The following is a 19471-nucleotide window of genomic DNA, read 5'->3' as shown; positions in this document are numbered from 1 at the left end:
ATTTCGGGAGAGCAGCCAACAGCATATTTTCTTGAGGCGCACGGCAGGAAAGGAGCGATTAGAGCGATAGAAAGTCCGTCAACTTTGTATCTAGCGTGACACTAGAAAAAAGCGTATTCCTATTTGTGAACACGAGGATACCAAATATATAAATTGAAATCCCATATAGGAATGAGATGAGATAAACAATTGAAAATAAATAAGACAAATAAAAAAATAAAACAAATAAGCAAAATAAAACAAATAAGACAAATAAAGCAAATATAACAAATAGGACAAATAAGACAGACAAGACAAATTCCTACGGAAGTCCCTCCAGGTATTCCTCCAGAAGTGCCTCCAGAAGTTCCTCCGGGAATTCCTTCAGAAGTTCCTCCAGGAATTCCTCCTGAAGTTCCTTCAAGAATTCCTTCGGAAGTTCCTCCAGGAATTCCTCCGGAAGTTCCTCGAGGAATTCCTCCGGAAGTTCCTCCAGGAATTCCTCCGGAAGTTCCTCCAGGAATTCCTCCGGAAGTTCCTCCAGGAATTCCTCCGGAAGTTCCTCCAGGAATTCCCCCGGGAGTTCCTCCAGAATTCCTCCGGAAGTTCCTCCAGGAATTCCTCCGGAAGTTCCTCCAGGAATTCCTCCAGAAGTTCCTCCGGAAGTTCCTCCAGGAATTCCTCCGGAGGAACTTCCGAAGGAATTCCTGGAGGAACTTCCGAGGGAATTCCTGGAGGAACTTCCGAAGGAATTCCTGGAGGAACTTCTGAAGGAATTCCTGGAAGAACTTCCGAAGGAATTCCTGGAAGAACTTCCGAAGGAATTCCTGGAGCAACTTCCGAAGGAATTCCTGGAGCAACTTCCGAAGGAATTCCTGGAGCAACTTCCGAAGGAATTCCTGGAGCAACTTCCGAAGGAATTCCTGGAGGAACTTCCGAACAAATTCCTGGAGGAACTTCCGAACGAATTCCTGGAGGAACTTCCGAAGGAATTGCTGGAGGAACTTCCGAAGGAATTGCTGGAGGAACTTCCGAAGGAATTCCTGGAGGAACTTCCGAGGGAATTCCTGGAGGAACTTCCGAAGGAATTCCGGGAGGAACTTCCGAAGGAATTCCGGGAGGAACTTCCGAAGGAATTCCTGGAGGAACTTCCGAAGGAATTCCTGGAGGAACTTCCGAAGGAATTCCTGGAGGAACTTCCGAAGGACTTCCTGGAGGAACTTCCGAAGGAATTCCTGGAGGAACTTCCGAAGAAATTCCTGGAGGAACTTCCGAAGAAATTCCTGGAGGAACTTCCGGAGGAATTCTTGGAGGAACTTCCGGAGGAATTCTTGGAGGAACTTTCGGAGGAATTCCTGGAGGAACTTTCGGAGGAATTTCTGGATGAACTTCCGGAGGAATTCCTAGAGGAGCTTCCGGAGGAATTCCTGGAGGAACTTCCGGGGGAATTCCTGGAGGAGCTTCCGGAGGAATTTTTGGAGGAACTTCCGGAAGAATTCTTGGAGGAACTTCCGGAGGATCTTCTGAAGGAATTCCTGGAGGAACTTCCGAAGGAATTCCTGGAGCAACTTCCGAAGGAATTGCTGGAGGAACTTCCGAAGGAATTCCTGGAGGAACTTCCGAAGGAATTCCTGGAGGAACTTCCGAAGGAATTCCTGGAGGAACTTCCGAAGGAATTCCTGGAGGAACTTCCGAAGGAATTCCTGGAGGAACTTCCGAAGGAATTCTTGGAGGAACTTCCGAAGGAATTCCTGGAGGAACTTCCGAAGGAATTCCTGGAGGAACTTCCGAAGGAATTCCTGGAGGAACTTCCGAAGGAATTCCTGGAGCAACTTTCGAAGGAATTTCTGGAGGAACTTCCGAACGAATTCCTGGAGGAACTTCCGAAGGAATTCCTGGAGGAAATTCCGAAGGAATTCCTGGAGGAACTTCCGAAGGAATTTCCTGGAGGAACTTTCGAAGACAATTCCTGGAGGAACTTCCGAAGGAATTGCTGGAGGAACTTCCGAACGAATCCCTGGAGGAACTTCCGAAGGAATTTCTGGAGGAACTTACTTTATTTTTCTTCTTAGTCTTATCTATCTTATTTGTCTTATTTGTTATTTATCTTATATTAGTCTTATTTGTCTGATTTGTCTTATTTTTCTATTTGTCTTACTTACATCAGCACCACTGTTATCACACAAATACATTTCAAAGCTTGTGTGGAAACTTTGTACAGAAATCCTCTCACGATGTTTTCTAATGTTGTTCTAGAATCGGCTCATGTTTTCATTTTCTAAAACCAGCTGGAGTTTGTTTATTTTGATTTCCTCATTGCGTGATTGGTCGGCGCTGCTGCTGTTCTCTCGTCGAATCACTGCATGAGTGATAAATTTCTTCCCCATTGTTGCCAATTCCTTTTGTTCTCCGTTTACGGCAAATTCTCAAGCAATTGTAAACTGCATAATGATGAAATAATTTTGGCGACACTGACAGCGTCATTCTGGCGGGCTGAATTGGGCAATTTTCTCTCTCAGAGAGTGCTACCACGTGCTTTTTTAACGGAAAACCCTTCCCTCAGACCTTAAGCCTCAGTCTGGGTAGACTTTGGCACCACCGTATTCGCTGGCACGCCCTCGGTCGATTCGACCTTGCCCGAGTCCGCGAATCCTTGGGCCTCAGTCTGGGTAGACCTCGACTCCACGGATTTCACGGGTTTAGACTTGGCCGTCCTGACCGCCCTCTCCAGCTTGACGTCCAACATCGATTTTCGAAGTTTCAGCAAGTTCCTCTTAAGGTCCTTACTGATATTATGCTTCGATGACGCAAAGTCGATGATGGCGTCCAGCTGTTCCGTCGCCACCTCGAAGGCCGAAAGCCCATCGCGTTTGCGGTTCATCGCCTCCACAAGCCATGGGATGTCAATAACCTCTACCGGCGTTTTTTTAGCCGAGATGAAGATTAAGTGACCCACGCTGGCGCTGCGCACTGAGCTGCCGACTATTGCCTCTGGCCTCCTAGGCGGAGACCTGAACAACCCACCTCTTGTGAAGGGGTTGTCGCCTACACTACTACCACTAGTTGAAGAATTGCCTTGGTTTCCCATTTTGGTCCCACGAATTGCTCGGGAAAGAGGTCCACCACGCCCGAGCCCAGCATGACGCGGTAAGGGACAATTACTGTGGAGGGTGCCCAGGTACCCCACAGGCTCCGTTAAAGGCCTATCTTATTATATTATATTATTCTATTTTTTGGATATTTTTCCAAAAACTTCTGGGAATTTCACGACAGTCCGCCATACAACACTTTTTTGTAGGTCTTGTAATTTTAGAGTTACATCGATTTAAAAAAAAAATGGCCATCATCAAATGTTACTTTTGACAATTTTTGAAATACTAAGTATGCAAAGTGGCTTAGAAATCCCATATCTTTATGCCCTCCAAGTTTCATTCGATTCTGAAATGGTGCTGCGAGAAGGGTTGGCGCGAAATTCGTCGATTAGAAAATAGCGTTCTGACTTTTTTCCTGGCTTGGTCGTTCGTGTGAGTAAACCCTATCTTGGTCGGAGGAATGTAAACTTCTAACATTCAACAATTCGAGAGCCGTAGAGTGGGGCTTACTCGCACTAGCTGCTAAAATTCAATGCGCTTTATCGAAATACTTTAGCGACCAGCACTCTTGCCTATGCTCAGCTGATAACAACAAAATTGCTCTTAGATCCCTTGTGAAGGGACTTCCTACTTTCATATCACTTTGAATTTCCAATAAAAAATGATAATACACTCTGTAGTGACTAGTGACTTATTCATGCAAGTCAGTTCTTAGGACAATTGGATGAAGCCTTTTGTTACAATTGAAACCAATTGTTTCTTCAAGAAAGCTACCCACTGATCACTTAATCACCGCGTCCACTTAGAATGATGAGCATTAGAGTGATTCAAATTTCCACCTTTTTGGCCCCGATGCTTAAACGATTGCATTTGCCATTTTAATGATCCTACTAATGCATCCGATTTGGGAATCTCGAGCTCGTTCAGTAGCCGCTAGGTTGCGAAGGCCGACGGAGGTCCTTCGTAGCTTAGTTGGTTAAAGCACCAGTCTAGCGTACTTGTAGGGTCATGGGTTCGAGTCCCATCGAAGGGAAAGTGGTTACCTCCAATACATTTTCCAAATCAATATCTTCCATATAACGTAGGGGAGACTGGGTAGACTTGATCCCATTTTCTGATTTTCGATGTATCACAGCCAAAAATAAATAAACATACGCGATTTCCATACAGACTCTCTAAGAAATATAGTATTTAACATTACTGATGTATGACAGTCCTTAAATTATTGTTGTTTTTGATACACAATCGATTTTTTGGATTGCTGTCAGAAATCGACTTTCAAAATATTCGGGGGAAATTGATCCCTCTCCAATAACTTGCTTTGATAAAATTAGAAAGGTGGCCTCAGATTTTTAAAATATTTTTCCTTCAAAATACGCGTGATTTTCGAATTGCTGTGCGTATACATGAACGATTTTTGTTATTGAATTCGACAGCACATGCAATTTCAAAATTTGGGGAGACTTGATCCCCTTTCTACGATATCTACGCAATAAATATTTTTTCCTGCCAATCCTTCATCAAATCTGTCAAATGTACAAAAAATAAAAGTCTGAGAACAGATTTTTATTTTTTGAATTTTTTCGCCAAATTTTTGTATGGGTGACTAATGGGGGATCAGGTGTCCCCATATTGAGGCAATAACTTCAATTCCAAATATCCTAAAACTTTGATGGAATGTTGACATTTTTATCAGTACAGATCATTAAGCATATTTATTGCTTTGTGCTGTGAAAAAATGAAAGCATTTGGTCATTGTTATAAAAAGTTGTTCAAATTTTGCGTGGCCAATAAAAAAATCTTTTGGAAGGTCATAACATACAAACCGCCCTGCAGAATAAATAAGTTTGTCAATCCAAAAAATAACTCGCCACATGAAGGTCATTTGCCTAGAGGATCTGTACTAAAAAATACGCTAGAACAAAACTACTTTAGTTCTCGATAAAACAGGGGGTGATCAAGTCTCCCCGGGGATCAAGTCTACCCACCTTCCCCTACATATTCACATATGAGTTTTCATAACATTGTAAATTTCCGTCCAAGTCGAGTGGTTTAATCCCCGGAAATAGGCAATTAACTTTGATTGAACCTATCCTACTAAATTTTTAACAAATTTGATTGTGCACACGTTTAAAGTTTGTATGGAAGTTACTGTGAAAATTAACCCTTATGTAAAATACCGTTCCGTGAGGTGGCACATATACTTATATATAATCGACACATTGATTACATAGAATACCTCATAAGCTGAAAGGTAGTTGTTGTTGTGAAGCGATTCGTCGTTTGGAAGCAAAGTTAGGGGCCGTACACTTATTACGTAAGCAGTTTTTCAGGGGTTTTCGAATCCCCCGTCCCCCCACGTGAGATTTTTTCCATACAAAAGATGTTTTATTTATATGGCGCGTAAGATATTGACAGACCCCCCCTCCCCCCATAAGTGCTTACGTAATATGTGTACGGCCCCTTATGAGGAAAACAAAAATGCTTATTATTGATATTGATGTTATTCTTCTACGTGTTAAATTGAATTTCCCACGAATCAGTATTCCCTTAATAACTTTTCTTGCAAGCAACAAATCGTTTCACAACAAAGACGACTTGTTTCCTGGTAAAACTTTCTTGATGGGAAGCTTTTGGGAACGGTTTTGCAATTGACATACAAACTTCAAACTACGCGTGCTCACTCAAATTAGATCCAAATCAGCTCAAAATTGAGAAGGATTATTAAAATGGCAAATGCAATCGTTTAAGCAGGGGGGAGGTAAAAAAGTCAAATTTTGAATCACTTTAATGAGCATGGAATTATTATAATAGTACGACTTAGATTCAATACTATAGTTCAAAATTTCAAAACACATCGTCGAATTATTTAAATTTTTTTTTCTTGTTGCCAGTTGTAAAATACCTTTCGAAATAACGAACAACCTTAACGGAATTACGACTGTTTAGTTCCTTCTAACGGGAATGTTCCAGAGATTCTGTCGGAAATCCTCAAGGAATTCCAACGTGCATGTTCCAGACATTTCATAGGCAGTGTTCCAGGGATGTAGAAGCAAATCCCCGAAGGAACTTCTTCTTCTTTAATGGCTCTGCATTCCAACTGAAACTTGGCCTGCTTTTCAGCTTAGTATTCTATTCGCATTTCCTCAATTATTAATTGAAATCTTTTCTATGCCCGCCATTACATGAGATAAGTATGTATCTTGTGTGGCAAGTACAATGGATACACTATGCCCATGGTGTCGAGAAAGCTTCCAACCCGAAAACATCCTAGGCCGGACCGAGAATCGAACTCGCCATCTCCGGATTGGCAGGCCGTTAAGGCTCAAATCAAATTGGGTGATAACAAGAGCTATATGAATGGTTTACTTTGGCAAACTAGTTTAACCGCCATGACAATTCTGAAATGCATCATCAATGCTGTTTTCACGCCTCATAAAACGCGTATGAGAACGTTGAAAACCAATACTTTGCCTATTCAGCGTGGTAAAACATGACGACACTCTTGGTGCATTTTTGCGCTCGTGCCTCCGTCTTCGTAGCTGGATAAACAATCACATAAATCATTCATTTTCAGAAGAACCCCCCAGCATCAGACCTCCTACTAAAACTTCCACCCACTCCATTCACGCCAATAAACACGCACGCAAATGCCTATGTGTTTGTATGCTCCCTGAAACCCATGCGTTTAAAATCACATGTTCGCTGAGTGTCCCGTTGATGAGTTATCCATACGAAAAGGTCTCCCGTTTGTTTTGACCGGAAAGCGCATGTCCTCAGAAAATTCCGTTACAGGGAGAGGATGAACTGTGTTGCGAGGGTCGTTTTCGTCACTCTACCGAACACCATTCAGTCAGTTTTGGAATCTCGACTGTTCTGGACGCACGATAGTTGTTGAGCTTGGTTGGTATTGTATAGCATGTTCTTTAGCCCACTCATTGGCAGGGGTGTGGAGATGGGGGTTCGCTCATGAAGTGACTTGTGAAAAACATTCGGAATGGATTGTGATTAGAGCGTTAGGTTCTGGTGACTTGTAAGGTATCATGCTAATATGAAGTGCCGGCGAATATCAATTTGACTTTTTCCATTGAAATTGTCCTTGCGGTAATGCTGGAACGACTTACAAACGAAACACGTAAACTTTCCCGACATCGAAGGGTCTCGCCTCTCCAGTGATACACGTAAGTTCACAATACTCGATGTGTGCAAGTATTTGAGTGGAGTTTTGCGTAAAAACGCGTTGTAGTGTGTGAGTCTGGATGTATCCCCGGTGGTTACATAAAACCATCTCAAAATTGAGCTCACCAGAAAGTGTCATCGCACCCATCGAATAAGGTAGCAAGGGCAATCTACTTTTGCGGGCTGGAACGAGCGTTTTTGAATCTGTCGGTCCAAATAATAGAGAACGGCGAAATTCAAGACTAGTTTGAAGGAGGTACAATTTAAGTGTGTAGGCTTGAGATATTAATCGATAGGATCATGGTACACTTGTAGAGATTTGTCATCTCTATTACATTCATACTTGGTACCTGTTTTTATAAATGCTTCGATTCGATTAAAGTGGTTTAGTCATAGACGTAATATTACATTACTTTCCAACATGTATGATATATCTGCAATTACATTCCTTGTTCCTACCGTGGTGCCAGTTTTTTTATGCTACAAGAGTTACGATAGTTGGGAACTAGTCGGATAACTGTATTCTAAACTGTTGTAGCTGTATGAAACGGAGTCCAAAAAGTCGAGGGAAATCCATGTACACTTCAAGGAGGATTTTCGCCAATTTGAGGAAGGGATATTGCTCTACGCAAGCGGGCATTCTCCTGCTCCAAATAAAGCATAATTCTAGACCAACATTTGAAAAGGGCGTAACAGCCAAAATTTATTCCTTCTGATTCTTCGTCTACATATAAAGCTTTATATGTGGACGAAGAATCAGAAGGAATAAATTTTGGCTGTTACGCCCTTTTCAAATGTTGGTCTAGAATTAATAAACAATCCCACTGCAGAAAGAAAAAACAATATTAAGAACAAGTGATGAATGAAGCGCAGGAAAGAATTGAGCAGACCGATATGCGGAGGTTTTATGAGACTGTCGATGTCGTGCGGGAAAAGACAGCGCCATTTCCTGCCATGTGCAACGACTAAGAAGGGAATTTGTTGATAGATAAGACCGAAGTGGCTGCCAGGTGGCAGCAACACTTAAAGACTTTGGTGAACAGTGGAAGTGACGGTGCATCAGTGAACGAAAAAAACATTAGTGACAATGGACATTCATCTTTCTTTGCCTTTAGTCAAAATTTGGTTGAAATCGGTCGAGGGGTTCAGAAGTTATATAGATTTTTCTCATTTTCTGAACAATACTCCTCTCTACACCCCTCTTCCTCTCCTCACCCCTCCTATATAATCGGAAATCGGTCAAAGGATCCAGAAGCTACACTCAATTCTACGGTTTCAACACACCCTCTCTTTTTTTCTAAATGACTTCAACGACTTCTTCTTCTTATTGGTATTACATCCCCACACTGGGACAGAGTTGCCTCGCAGCTTAGTGTTCATTGAGTACTTCCACAGTTATTAACCGCGAGGATTCTAAGCCAGGCTACCATTTTTGCATTCGTATATCATGAGACTAACACGATGATATTTTTATGCCCAGGGAAGTCGATACAATTTCCAATCCGCAAATTGCCTAGACCGGCACTGGGAATCGAACTCAGCCACCCTCAGCATGGTCTTGCTTTGTAGCCGCGCGTCTTACCGCACGGCTAAGGAGGGCCCTGACTTCAACAACACTACCGTCCAAATAATCTTCTTAGAATAGAGAATGTGAGTACCAACTTCGGATAAAATCGGTCCAGGAGTTCAGAAGTAACACTGAAATGTCCGTTTTCTGAACAATATCCCTCCCCCATAGTGAATATGTCTACAAAATTTAGTTGAAATTGATCCTAGGTGTTGAAAGTTACACTGAATTATTCGTTTCTTAACAAAACCAGTCCCTCACCCCTTCCGTTTTGACGTAGGGCTCACGCCTTTCTTTACTATACTGGGTGTCATTTAAATTTTTGGAAATCGAGAGCTTTACGTTGGAAGGAAAGATCTCGAACGTTACTAGAGGCTTTATCTTTCCTGTTTGTTTCTTGTTAACTTGACTTGTTTCTTATTTTTGTATTTTTTTCAGTTGTAAACACGCATTTTAGCAAAAAAGAAGCAACGGAATTGGTGCTGTATTTCTTTGTTTGGCGATAAGATGGATATATTCAATGAGATGGAGAACGGGACAGTTCCCCTAAAATAACACATTTTGCCCCATTCTAAAAATGAATTAATAGATTATTTAAACTATTGCTATCATCAATAAGAAATCTATAAATTCCCTACATTTGCTTGAGGAAATAAGGGCTTAATAGTTAGAAACAAAGCAATTCTAGTTATGCATTTAATGATTAGTCTTATTACCTGAAGTTTTGAATACAGCATAGAAGTTGTTTCCGATACAAATCCCTCTAATCAAATCCCATAAATACACAAGTTAAATGTAAATACGTTACGTTTATATAAGTCCTACGTCTACTCGCGGTTATGTTTAAAACATTACCCATTGCTCGTTTTTTCTACCCAAAGAAACCACTAGTTGGTTTATAATTGTTAGAGCTGTCCTACATTGATGATTAGCCGGTGAATATCAGGTACTGAAAAACCTTGGTGGTATGATTTCAATCAAAGTTAATTGTCTATATTCCGGGTATTAAACCACCCGACTTGGACATTAATTTACAATGTTGTGAAAAACTCATACACTCCCGGCCAAAGTTTGGGTTCACCCTCGAAAAATATAGGCAAAAGTTTTTGGCCGTATTTTCGTCGTCTTACATCCGATTTAGGGTATTGTTAGCTCAATACAAAGAATATGAGTAGATCTTGCATCTTAGGTGTTTTAAACTATCAATTTTCGTTTTTTATGTGCTAGAATATTACATTAAGATACACATTTTTCTTATATTTATGTGGTAAAGATATGTTGATTTTTCTCAAAATTGAGCCCACAAAATTCCGAAATAAAAAGTGGAACGGAACCCAATTTTAATACTCTTTGAGATGCATTGATGAAATTTCCGTGGAAAAATCTTGTTTTATTTAAAAAAAATTAAAATGTTTACTCAAGTGCATGGCATGCACCGGCCAAAAGTTAGGGATTTCCAGTTTAAATTAGGGCAAAATATACATTGAAGAAAGTGAGTTTCCAATCAAAACGTCTAGAACTGTACTTCAGACAATATTTGGCCTTAAATTGAATTAAATCGCATATCCGGAGAGTGAACCCAAACTTATGACCGCTTTACCATATAGTGGATGAACCCAAACTTTTGGCCGATGCATACCATTTCGACGTTGATGTAAATCAAGTGCAGAACGAAGTTCCAGCTCCGTTCCTGAAGATTAAGAATATTTAATTTCGAATCAAAATGGACCCATCCGTCGTTCCAGTATTCAAACCACTAATAAGAATACCAATTGCGTTGGATCATGCAGTCAACAAAAACTGGATTTGTTGCTTGCAAAGGATATTATAGAGCCGATGATTGGACCAGCTACGTAGGTTTTTCCGCTAGTTGTCGCAAAGAAGGCCAACGGGGAAATTCGATTATGTGTTGACTTACGGCGGGTAAATCTAGTTATTAAGGATCGCCATCAAACCTTATCGAGGACGTCTTGACTAAAATAGGAATAAGAAACATATAGATCACGCTTTCTTCTTGCTAGAACTGGATGAGGAGTCGGGAAACGTCACAACTTTCACCTCACACAAAGGCTTGTATCAATTCAAACGACTTCCGTTTGGTTTGGTCCCCGCCCCTGAGATATTCCAGCGCACCATGGATGGTATATAGGTATGGATGGTATGGACGGTATAGGGGCCCTCCTTAGCCGTGCGGTAAGACGCGCGGCTACAAAGCAAGACCATGCTGAGGGTGGCTGGGTTCGATTCCCGGTGCCAGTCTAGACAATTTTCGGATTGGAAATTGTCTCGACTTCCCTGGGCATAAAAGTATCATCGTGTTAGCCTCATGATATACGAATGCAAAAATGGTAACTTGGCTTAGAAACCTCGCAGTTAATAACTGTGGAAGTGCTTAATGAACAATAAGCTGCGAGGCGGCTCTGTCCCCAGTGTGGGGATGTAATGCCAATAAGAAGAAGAAGAAGATGGATGGTATATTGGCAGATTGCGAGGGTGCCTACTGGTATCCAGATGATGTCGGCGTTAAGCGCAGTACTGTTAAGAAGCTAAGGTACAGATTCTCTTGTTGATAAATGAATAATAAAAATATACCCATACCTCATAATTGAACTAGTTTGATTTTATTTTTGCTGATTTATGGTTTCAGAGGTGGTCTCGAACCAAGACAAATGTAAATATCGAATATGTGGTCGAATTCCAATTCTTAGGATATCGAATCGATCCTGAAGGTATATTTCCATCGGTGGTGAAGCAAACAGCTGTTGAAACATTCAGGAGACCGAATTATGAAGCCAAAATCTGAAGAAGAAAAGAAACATGAGTCAGTTCTTTGGGACATACTGGTTATCGTTCTTGGCGAATTGCCTGCGTAGAATAAACAATAGCCTTGGATAAACCCTTGACTATCTTTACAAAACCTTTCTCTTGCACATTTGTTAGAGATAAATTTTATTTGTCGTAACTAAACAGTTTGAAATGGCAGCACTGAATATGCAACTACAGAAAAAAGCAGAAATAACACGAAAGTTCCATTGTGAACCGCACAGAGGATATCATTTCCATGTGTGGCGAGCATCCTTTTTGTAGCTCTCTCTTTTCCGCACAGTTCCACGATGAAATCTATCCACCTCTTCTAATTTCTTTCCCAACTATCTTCTACGTGGTAATAACAGCGTCGACGGTGATTGTTTTGAACGTTGTTCTACCATCGACGGTTGTTTTAATATGGTTCGCGCATTTTCTTCCTCCAATCTTCCCATCTATTGTTGGTTGTCCTCCGAGCGAGTCTGCTGCACTAAAGCCGAAGATAGAGCCGACACTACAAGCACAAGGGGGATGGCGGTGGGTGGCTGCCTGTTTGCCGCCTGGCCATGTTTTTTTATTGTGTGGGTGAGTGTCAGGGATAGATGGGTAGTTTCATGAATTATTTGCTCTCTTCAAAACTGTGCGCTACATCCTTTCCCAGCTAGCTGGTCGGATATTCGGTTCTGTCGTTTCCATCATAGTGCCTTTACGCCCAAGCCTGGAGGGGCTTTCTGGGTACAGGCAAACAAGTTCAATGCTGTGGAGTACATCAGAGGTTTCCATTTGCCTTGGCGAAGCCGCGGTACCGCCGCCTGGAATATAGTTGAACGGGAAATTTCGTGAAATTATGACCTTTTTTATATAAAGAAAGTATATTTTAAAATTCATCTAAATATTAATAATGCTCTATTGATAACTTTTTAATATGTGGAGAATATCAAAACAAGGCTGGCACTTAATTCATAAATTTCGGTTTATACGTAAAGGCCGGAGCACAATGGATACGTTGCGTTTGCGTTTGAGTTTGCGTTTTGTAATCCGTTTGATACGTTTTGTACTAAAATACAAAACGCACGCAAAACGGATAAGCAACCCACAATGCATACGGTTTTTGACAGATGAGCAGTTAACATTTTGTGTCGCTGTTGGGTTCCAAATAAGTTATTACGGAATGGACATATGTATCTCTGGCGCTCGAGATTTTGAGCTTTTATTTATTTAGACAAGTTATTAAAGTATTCAGAAAACTTGGAGGAGAATTAGAACTGCATTTTTGGACATTGGAGGATGGAGGTTAATTAAAAATCGTGATTAATTCATGTGTTTCCTAGGCAAGTTTCCCCACAAGTCATTCCAGGAACTTCTTGAGAAATTCCTCCGAGAATTCCTCCGCAAGCTCCTCCAGGAATTCCTTCATGAAATCCTCCTAGACTTCCTCCGAAAGTACCTCAAGATATTCTTCTGAAGCTTTCTCCGGAGATCCCTTCGGCAGTTTCTCCACAAAATCTTCCAGAAATTCCTCCGAGAGTTTATCCACAAGTTTATTAGTTAATTCTTCTAGAAGTTCCTCTAAAAATTACTCTGGAAGTGTCTCCAGGAATTCCTTTTGAAATACCTACAAAATTTCCTCCAAAAGTTTGTACAGGATATCCTTCAGAAATTTCCACATGAATTATAAATAGCTTATTTAAAAATTTCTTCGGAAATTCCTTCAAGAATACCTCGGGAAGTTTCTCCAAGAATTTCACTGGAAGTTTCTTCAGGAATTTTTCCAAAAATTACTTAAAAAAGTTCCTTTAGAAGTTTCTATAGGGAGTCCTTTAGAAATTTCTACAGGAATTCCTTCGGAAGTTTTTACCAAAAAATCATTCGGAAAATCCTCCGAAAAATCCACTAGGGATTTCTCAGGAATTGCTCCGGAAGTTCCTCTAGGAATCGCTTTGAAAGCTCCTCCAGGAATTCTTCCGGAACTTCCTATAGGAATTGCTCCCGAAGCTACCCCAGGCATTCCTCCGGAAGTTTCCTCCGGAAATTCCTCCGAAAATTCTTCCAGAAATTCCTCCGGAAATTCCTTCAGAAGTTCCTCCGTAAGTTCCTCCGGAAGTTCCTCCAGAAATTCCTCCGGAAGTTCCTCCAGGAATTCCTCCGGAAGTTCCTCCAGGAATTCCTCCGGAAGTTCCTCCAGGAATTCCTCCGGAAGTTCCTCCAGGAATTCCTCCGGAAGTTCCTCCAGGAATTCCTCCGGAAGTTCCTCCAGGAATTCCTCCGAAGTTCCTCCAGGAATTCCTCCGGAAGTTCCTCCAGGAATTCCTCCGGAAGTTCCTCCAGGAATTCCTCCGGAAGTTCCTCCAGGAATTCCTCCGGAAGTTCCTCCAGGAATTCCTCCGGAAGTTCCTCCAGGAATTCCTCCGGAAGTTCCTGCAGGAATTCCTCCGGAAGTTCCTCCAGGAATTCCTCCGGAAGTTCCTCCAGGAATTCCTCCGGAAGTTCCTCCAGGAATTCCTCCGAAAGTTACTCCAGGAATTCCTCAGAAATAACCTACATGAATTCCTCCGCCAATTCCTCCAGGAATTTCTCCGGAAGTTCCTTCAGGAGTTTCTCCGGAAGTTCCTTCATGAATTTCTCCGAAAGTTCCTCCAGGAGTTCCTTCGGATGTTTCTCCAGGAATTCCCCGGGCAGTTCATTCAGGAATTCTTCGGGTAGTTCCTTCAAGAATTGCTCTGAAAGTTCCTTCAGTAATTCTTCCGGAAGTTCCTTCAGAAATTCCTCCGGAAGTTCTTTCAATAATTCTTCCAGGAAGTTCCTTGAGGAATTCCTTCGGATATCCCTTAAGGAATTTCTGGAGAACCTTCTGTCGTAGCCAAGCAAATTCGTCTTCCGATTTGCCTCTTACCAACGAAAACAAGCGCGGAACACCGAAGGATAATTCGCACACTTCTTGGTCAATATTCACCGTCTCTACTCTTTCTTTTTTTTCGGTTAGGAATTTTTTTTTTTGAGCTGTTAATACGAAAACATGAATTTAATTGTATTCTTTTTTTCATACCGGCGCAGTAGTTTATATATCAATAACAGCTGTGAATTTATTATTTGTGGCACTAAAGCATTGACGCTGTCCTTAAGCTGTCCTTAAATTCTATTGAAACTGTTGATTTACTAAACCATTAACTAAACCAATCTAACCCAAATCTAATCCACATTCTACACACATCCAATCCAAATCCAATCCAAATCCAATCCAAATCCAATCCAAATCCAATCCAAATCCAATCCAAATCCAATCCAAATCCAATCCAATCCAAATCCAATCCAAATCCAATCCAAATCCAATCCAAATCCAATCCAAATCCAATCCAAATCCAATCCAAATCCAATCCAAATCCAATCCAAATCCAATCCAAATCCAATCCAAATCCAATCCAAATCCAATCCAAATCCAATCCAACTCCAATCCAAATCCAATCCAAATCCAATCCAAATCCAATCCAAATCCAATCCAAATCCAATCCAAATCCAATCCAAATCCAATCCAAATCCAATCCAAATCCAATCCAAATCCAATCCGATGGTTCTGTCGTAGCCAAGCAAATTCGTCTTCCGATTTGCCTCTTACCAACGAAAACAAGCGCGGAACACCGAAGGATAATTCGCATGTTTACGCCTCAAAAACAGAACACTGAATCATCGTTTATTTTCACCGTTCCTGTCAGCCTACTGAGATTGAATTTCAAATTTCTTCTCATTAGCTTCTTAGTATGCTGGCATTTCAAATGCCAACTACGATTGAATTTCAAATTCGTTATCATTTATTCTATTAATGTCATTTTTAAATATTTTTGTTTATTTCATTATTTTTATCATGAAATAAGAAATACGTTCCACTTTATCCATCAATGTAACCAACAAATGCAAATGCATTTTTCGGACTCACTTTATTCCCCACACCTTCCGGAGAAATTCCTGGAGGAATTTCCAGAGGAAGTTCCCTGGAGGATTACCTATAGAAACTTCCGGAGGAATTCCTGAAAGAACTTCCGAAGGAATTCTTGAAGGAACTTCCGGAGGAATTCCTGTAGAAACTTCCGAAAAAATTCCTGGAGGAACTTCCAAAGGAATTTTTGGGGGAACTTTCCTCAGGAATTCCTGGATGAACTTCCAAAGGAATTCCTGGAGGAACTTCCTCAGGAATTCCTGGAAGAACTTCTGAAGGAATTCCTGGAGCAACTTTCGGAAGAATTCCTGGAAGAACATCCGGAGGAATTCCTGGAGGAACTTCAGGAGGAATTTTTGGAAGATTTTCCAAAGGATTTTTTGTAGAAACTTCCAAAAAAATTCCTGTAGAATTTTTTGGAGGATCCCCTATAAAAACACCCTAAGGAAATTTTTAAGGAATTTCTGGTGGAATTTCTGGAAGAGCTTCCAGGGGAATTCCTGGTGGAATTTCCGGAGGAACTTCCAGGGAATTACCTGGACGATCTTCGGGCGGAACTCCTGGAGGAACTTTAGGAGGAATTACTGGAGGAATTTCCAGAATAATTCTTGGAGGAAGCACTTCCGGAGGAATTCCTGGAGGCACTTCAAATTCCTTACGATTCACCTTTTGAATTTTTTGCTATTTCCAATGAAAGTTTTGAAAAAAGTGTCTTGTGAAACTTCCTTAGAATTTCCGTTGAAATATCTTTCAATTTTCGATGAACTTCCGTTAAAATTTCCAATTGACGAGCTCGGTGGTCTAATGGCTACCGCTTCTGCCTTATAAGCAGGATGTCGTGGGTTCAATTCCAGGCTCGTCCCTTTCCTACTTTGTATTTCTATCTAAGTTCTTTCTGTGTTTCGCGTTATACCAAAGCGATTCCTACTGTTTATAACCTTCCGAACAATCCCAAAACCTCCCGTGGCACCTATGAGAAGTCGTAGAGTTCTCTGCATCTTTCTTAAGTAGGTGTCCAACAAACTATCCTTCCCCTTCCTCAGCATTCGCAAGGACGTGGCCAGGACAGATCGCGACTATTGGAGAATGCATTGCTTCCATCTAAGAGTTAGTGATTAGTCCCAAATCAATATCTGTGGTAACGGATGAAAGTGGTGCTACGCTCATACAATAGTCTTGGCTTGTACCACCTACGAATTTGTGCGAACTGCTAAATGCTAATGCTAATGCTAACTTTCGTTTAAAATTTCCAATTGAAATTTCTTCCATTTTCTTATGGAAATTCCTCACGATTTCCCATGCCAACCCCTTACAGTTTCTCATGAGAAACGCTAACAGTTTCTCATAGTACCTCCTTGCAATTCCTTTTGGAAATTTGTTACAATTTCCCATTGATGTTCTTAACAATTTTCCATGAAATTTCCTAACAGTTTCTTATTGAAATTTCTTACAATTACGTTCACAATTTGCCATGAAAACTTCTTCGAATTGCCCGATGAAACTTTAAACAATTTACTGTTGATATTCCCAACAGTTTCTCATGGATATTCCTTAAATTCTCATAATTTTTTTTAGATTTCCCCATTGAAATTCGTCACTAGCTATAATTTCTAAATTCGTTACTAGCAGTTTGCCAATTGAAATCCCTCAAGTGTTCTTATAGAAATTCCTCTAGATATTTCAATGGAAATTCCATACAATTCTCCATGGTTTCTCATGGAAGTTCCTCTCTGTTCATGGTTTTCCATGGACATTCCTCAAATTTTTTCATGAAAAATCCCATAACAGTTTCTCATGGGAATTCCTAACAATTTCCCATAAAAATCCCATATAATTTTCCTTACAAATTCTTTTCTATTTTCAATAGAGATCCTTTGTAATTTACCATTGGTATTATTTGAATAACTGGTATGGAAATTTCATACAATTTCCTATGGAAATTCCTAACAATTTTCGATGGAAATCCCTATCAGATGCTAATGGAAATTTCTTTCAAATGCCCGAAGAAATTCCTTCAATTTCCCGTTTAAATTCCTCTTAATTTCGTATGGAAGTTCCTTACAATTTCCCCTGAAAAATTCTTACAATATTTTCCACGGACATTTCTTACAATTTCCCGGGAAATTTCCTTAAAGTTTTCCAAGGATGTTCTTTTGAATTACCCGTTGCAACTCTTTATAATTTCCATAGAAACATACTTACTTTTCCTATAGAAATTCAACACATTTATTTAAGTTTTATCTCCTTGAAATTTTCAATGGAAATTCCTTGCAATTTCCAGTGGAAGTAAAAATGAATCATCATTCTCTCGTGATTTGTTTATTTTTGACGCAAACCTGTCCGCAAAGTTTGAGATTGTTCAAATGGTGCGGACAGGTTTGCGGTTCACTTTGCGTTTAGTACAATCCGCAAACTCATTCCGGATGCATTGTGCGTTGCTACGTTTGACTGCATGTATTCAAACTAGCTGTCAAATTTCCGGATTGCCTTCCGGATCCATTGTGCGCCGGCCTTAATAATGCAGCTAGTTCAAAATTAAAATATTTTTTTTTCTAAAATTCATATAGGGTATCTGTTCCTATATCAATAACAATAAGGCACAGTGCACATAAAATACATTGATTTCTCACCCAATTATCAAGTACCGTGAGAATAACTATGCTCAAGTCACTTAATTTTTAATTGAGAACAATTTAATGACTTCAAAAATGAAATAAACATCACATTTATGAAGTATTTACCTGAAAAACATCATAACCACCATGCACCCATTTCAATAACATTCTAAAATAATTAATCCTATGCCTGTACCTATTTCAATAATACTACTTCTAACATAAACTACGCACACTATTACTCATGTGTATATGTAACGATATGATTGCAGTGATGCCGAATTCTTCAATGTTTTTATTTGTGTAGGAACAACTGAAATGTTATTAGAAATATAATTACAATATTTCAGTTTTGTTGCAATTTTCCATCTCATCAGTTCAATTTTATGTATGTCATAATTTATCTTTTCGATATATCTTATTTTGCAAACATGTCAGTTGGATTTCACATTAAAATTTATTCAAGCCTTTTGAAATAAAAATCTAAGTCGGCAACCCTTGAGGATACAAGCAAGATGTAAACAGTTTGGAATACGGACAAGGATAATTCAGACATAGTTCGAAATAAACCTATATCAAACTATAGGAAATCGCGTTCTTTTTTCAAATATAATTATATTAATAGTGAAAATGTGATGTGCTCTATGTCTTGTGAAGTGAATTTCATATGAAAACATTTTTTTTTGGTTTGAAATTGAGTGGAAAACAACGTTGTGAAAACAGGTGTATCTGCTAGTAGCAATCGAGCAGTGCATCAAACCAACAGCTCAGAGGTAGGGAAATGTATTTTATAGTTTTGTTTCTAATAATTTGAGTCTTGTGAACTGAAATATAGCTTAAACGGAATTATAAATAATATTATAAACATTGAAGAATGTTGTCCATTCATTATTAGGTACGTTAGATGCGAGATATTGTATTCAAATCGATTTTCAATTGGGTTTATTGACGATTGTGATTAATATATGGGCTGTTATTAATATGGGAGCATTTACCCTAGTTTTCGACTAAAATGCGTTTGATCATTTTTAAAACATTTAAAAATGTGTCCAACACCTTTTGGACTGCCCCGTTCTCAGCGATCCAATGATGTCAATGTCATCGATGTCATCCGAAAAATCAAGGAGCATGTAAGTCTTATGATGATGGTTTCGTTTCTTTGCATACCATTCATACCATACCCATCCAGCATCGCACGCATCAGCCTAATACACTTTTTCACTTAATCCGCCCTTACGTGGGAGAAGCCAAAGGTAAGTAAAATGCAAAAAATCCGGTGAGTACTTTACCTTTACGTTTCACG

At 40.0% G+C, this 19471-nt stretch overlaps 1 protein-coding gene across 4 annotated transcripts in view; it reads left to right on the top strand.

The window, feature by feature from the left end:
* Positions 1–6943: 6943 nt before the first annotated feature.
* The window catches only part of LOC134211859 (gamma-aminobutyric acid type B receptor subunit 1), a 501987-nt gene continuing 489459 nt past the window's right edge, over positions 6944–19471 (top strand). For all 4 annotated transcript variants that reach the window (XM_062689185.1, XM_062689184.1, XM_062689183.1 and 1 more), the window contains exon 1: positions 6944–7252. The gene's annotated coding sequence lies outside the window, so the exon portion shown is untranslated. The remainder of the gene's footprint in view (positions 7253–19471) is intronic.

Source organism: Armigeres subalbatus, chromosome 2 (assembly GCF_024139115.2).
Source record: "Armigeres subalbatus isolate Guangzhou_Male chromosome 2, GZ_Asu_2, whole genome shotgun sequence".
NCBI lineage: Eukaryota > Metazoa > Arthropoda > Insecta > Diptera > Culicidae > Armigeres > Armigeres subalbatus.
Note: the sequence above shows the minus strand (reverse complement) of the source record. Positions and strands in the feature narration are given on the sequence as shown.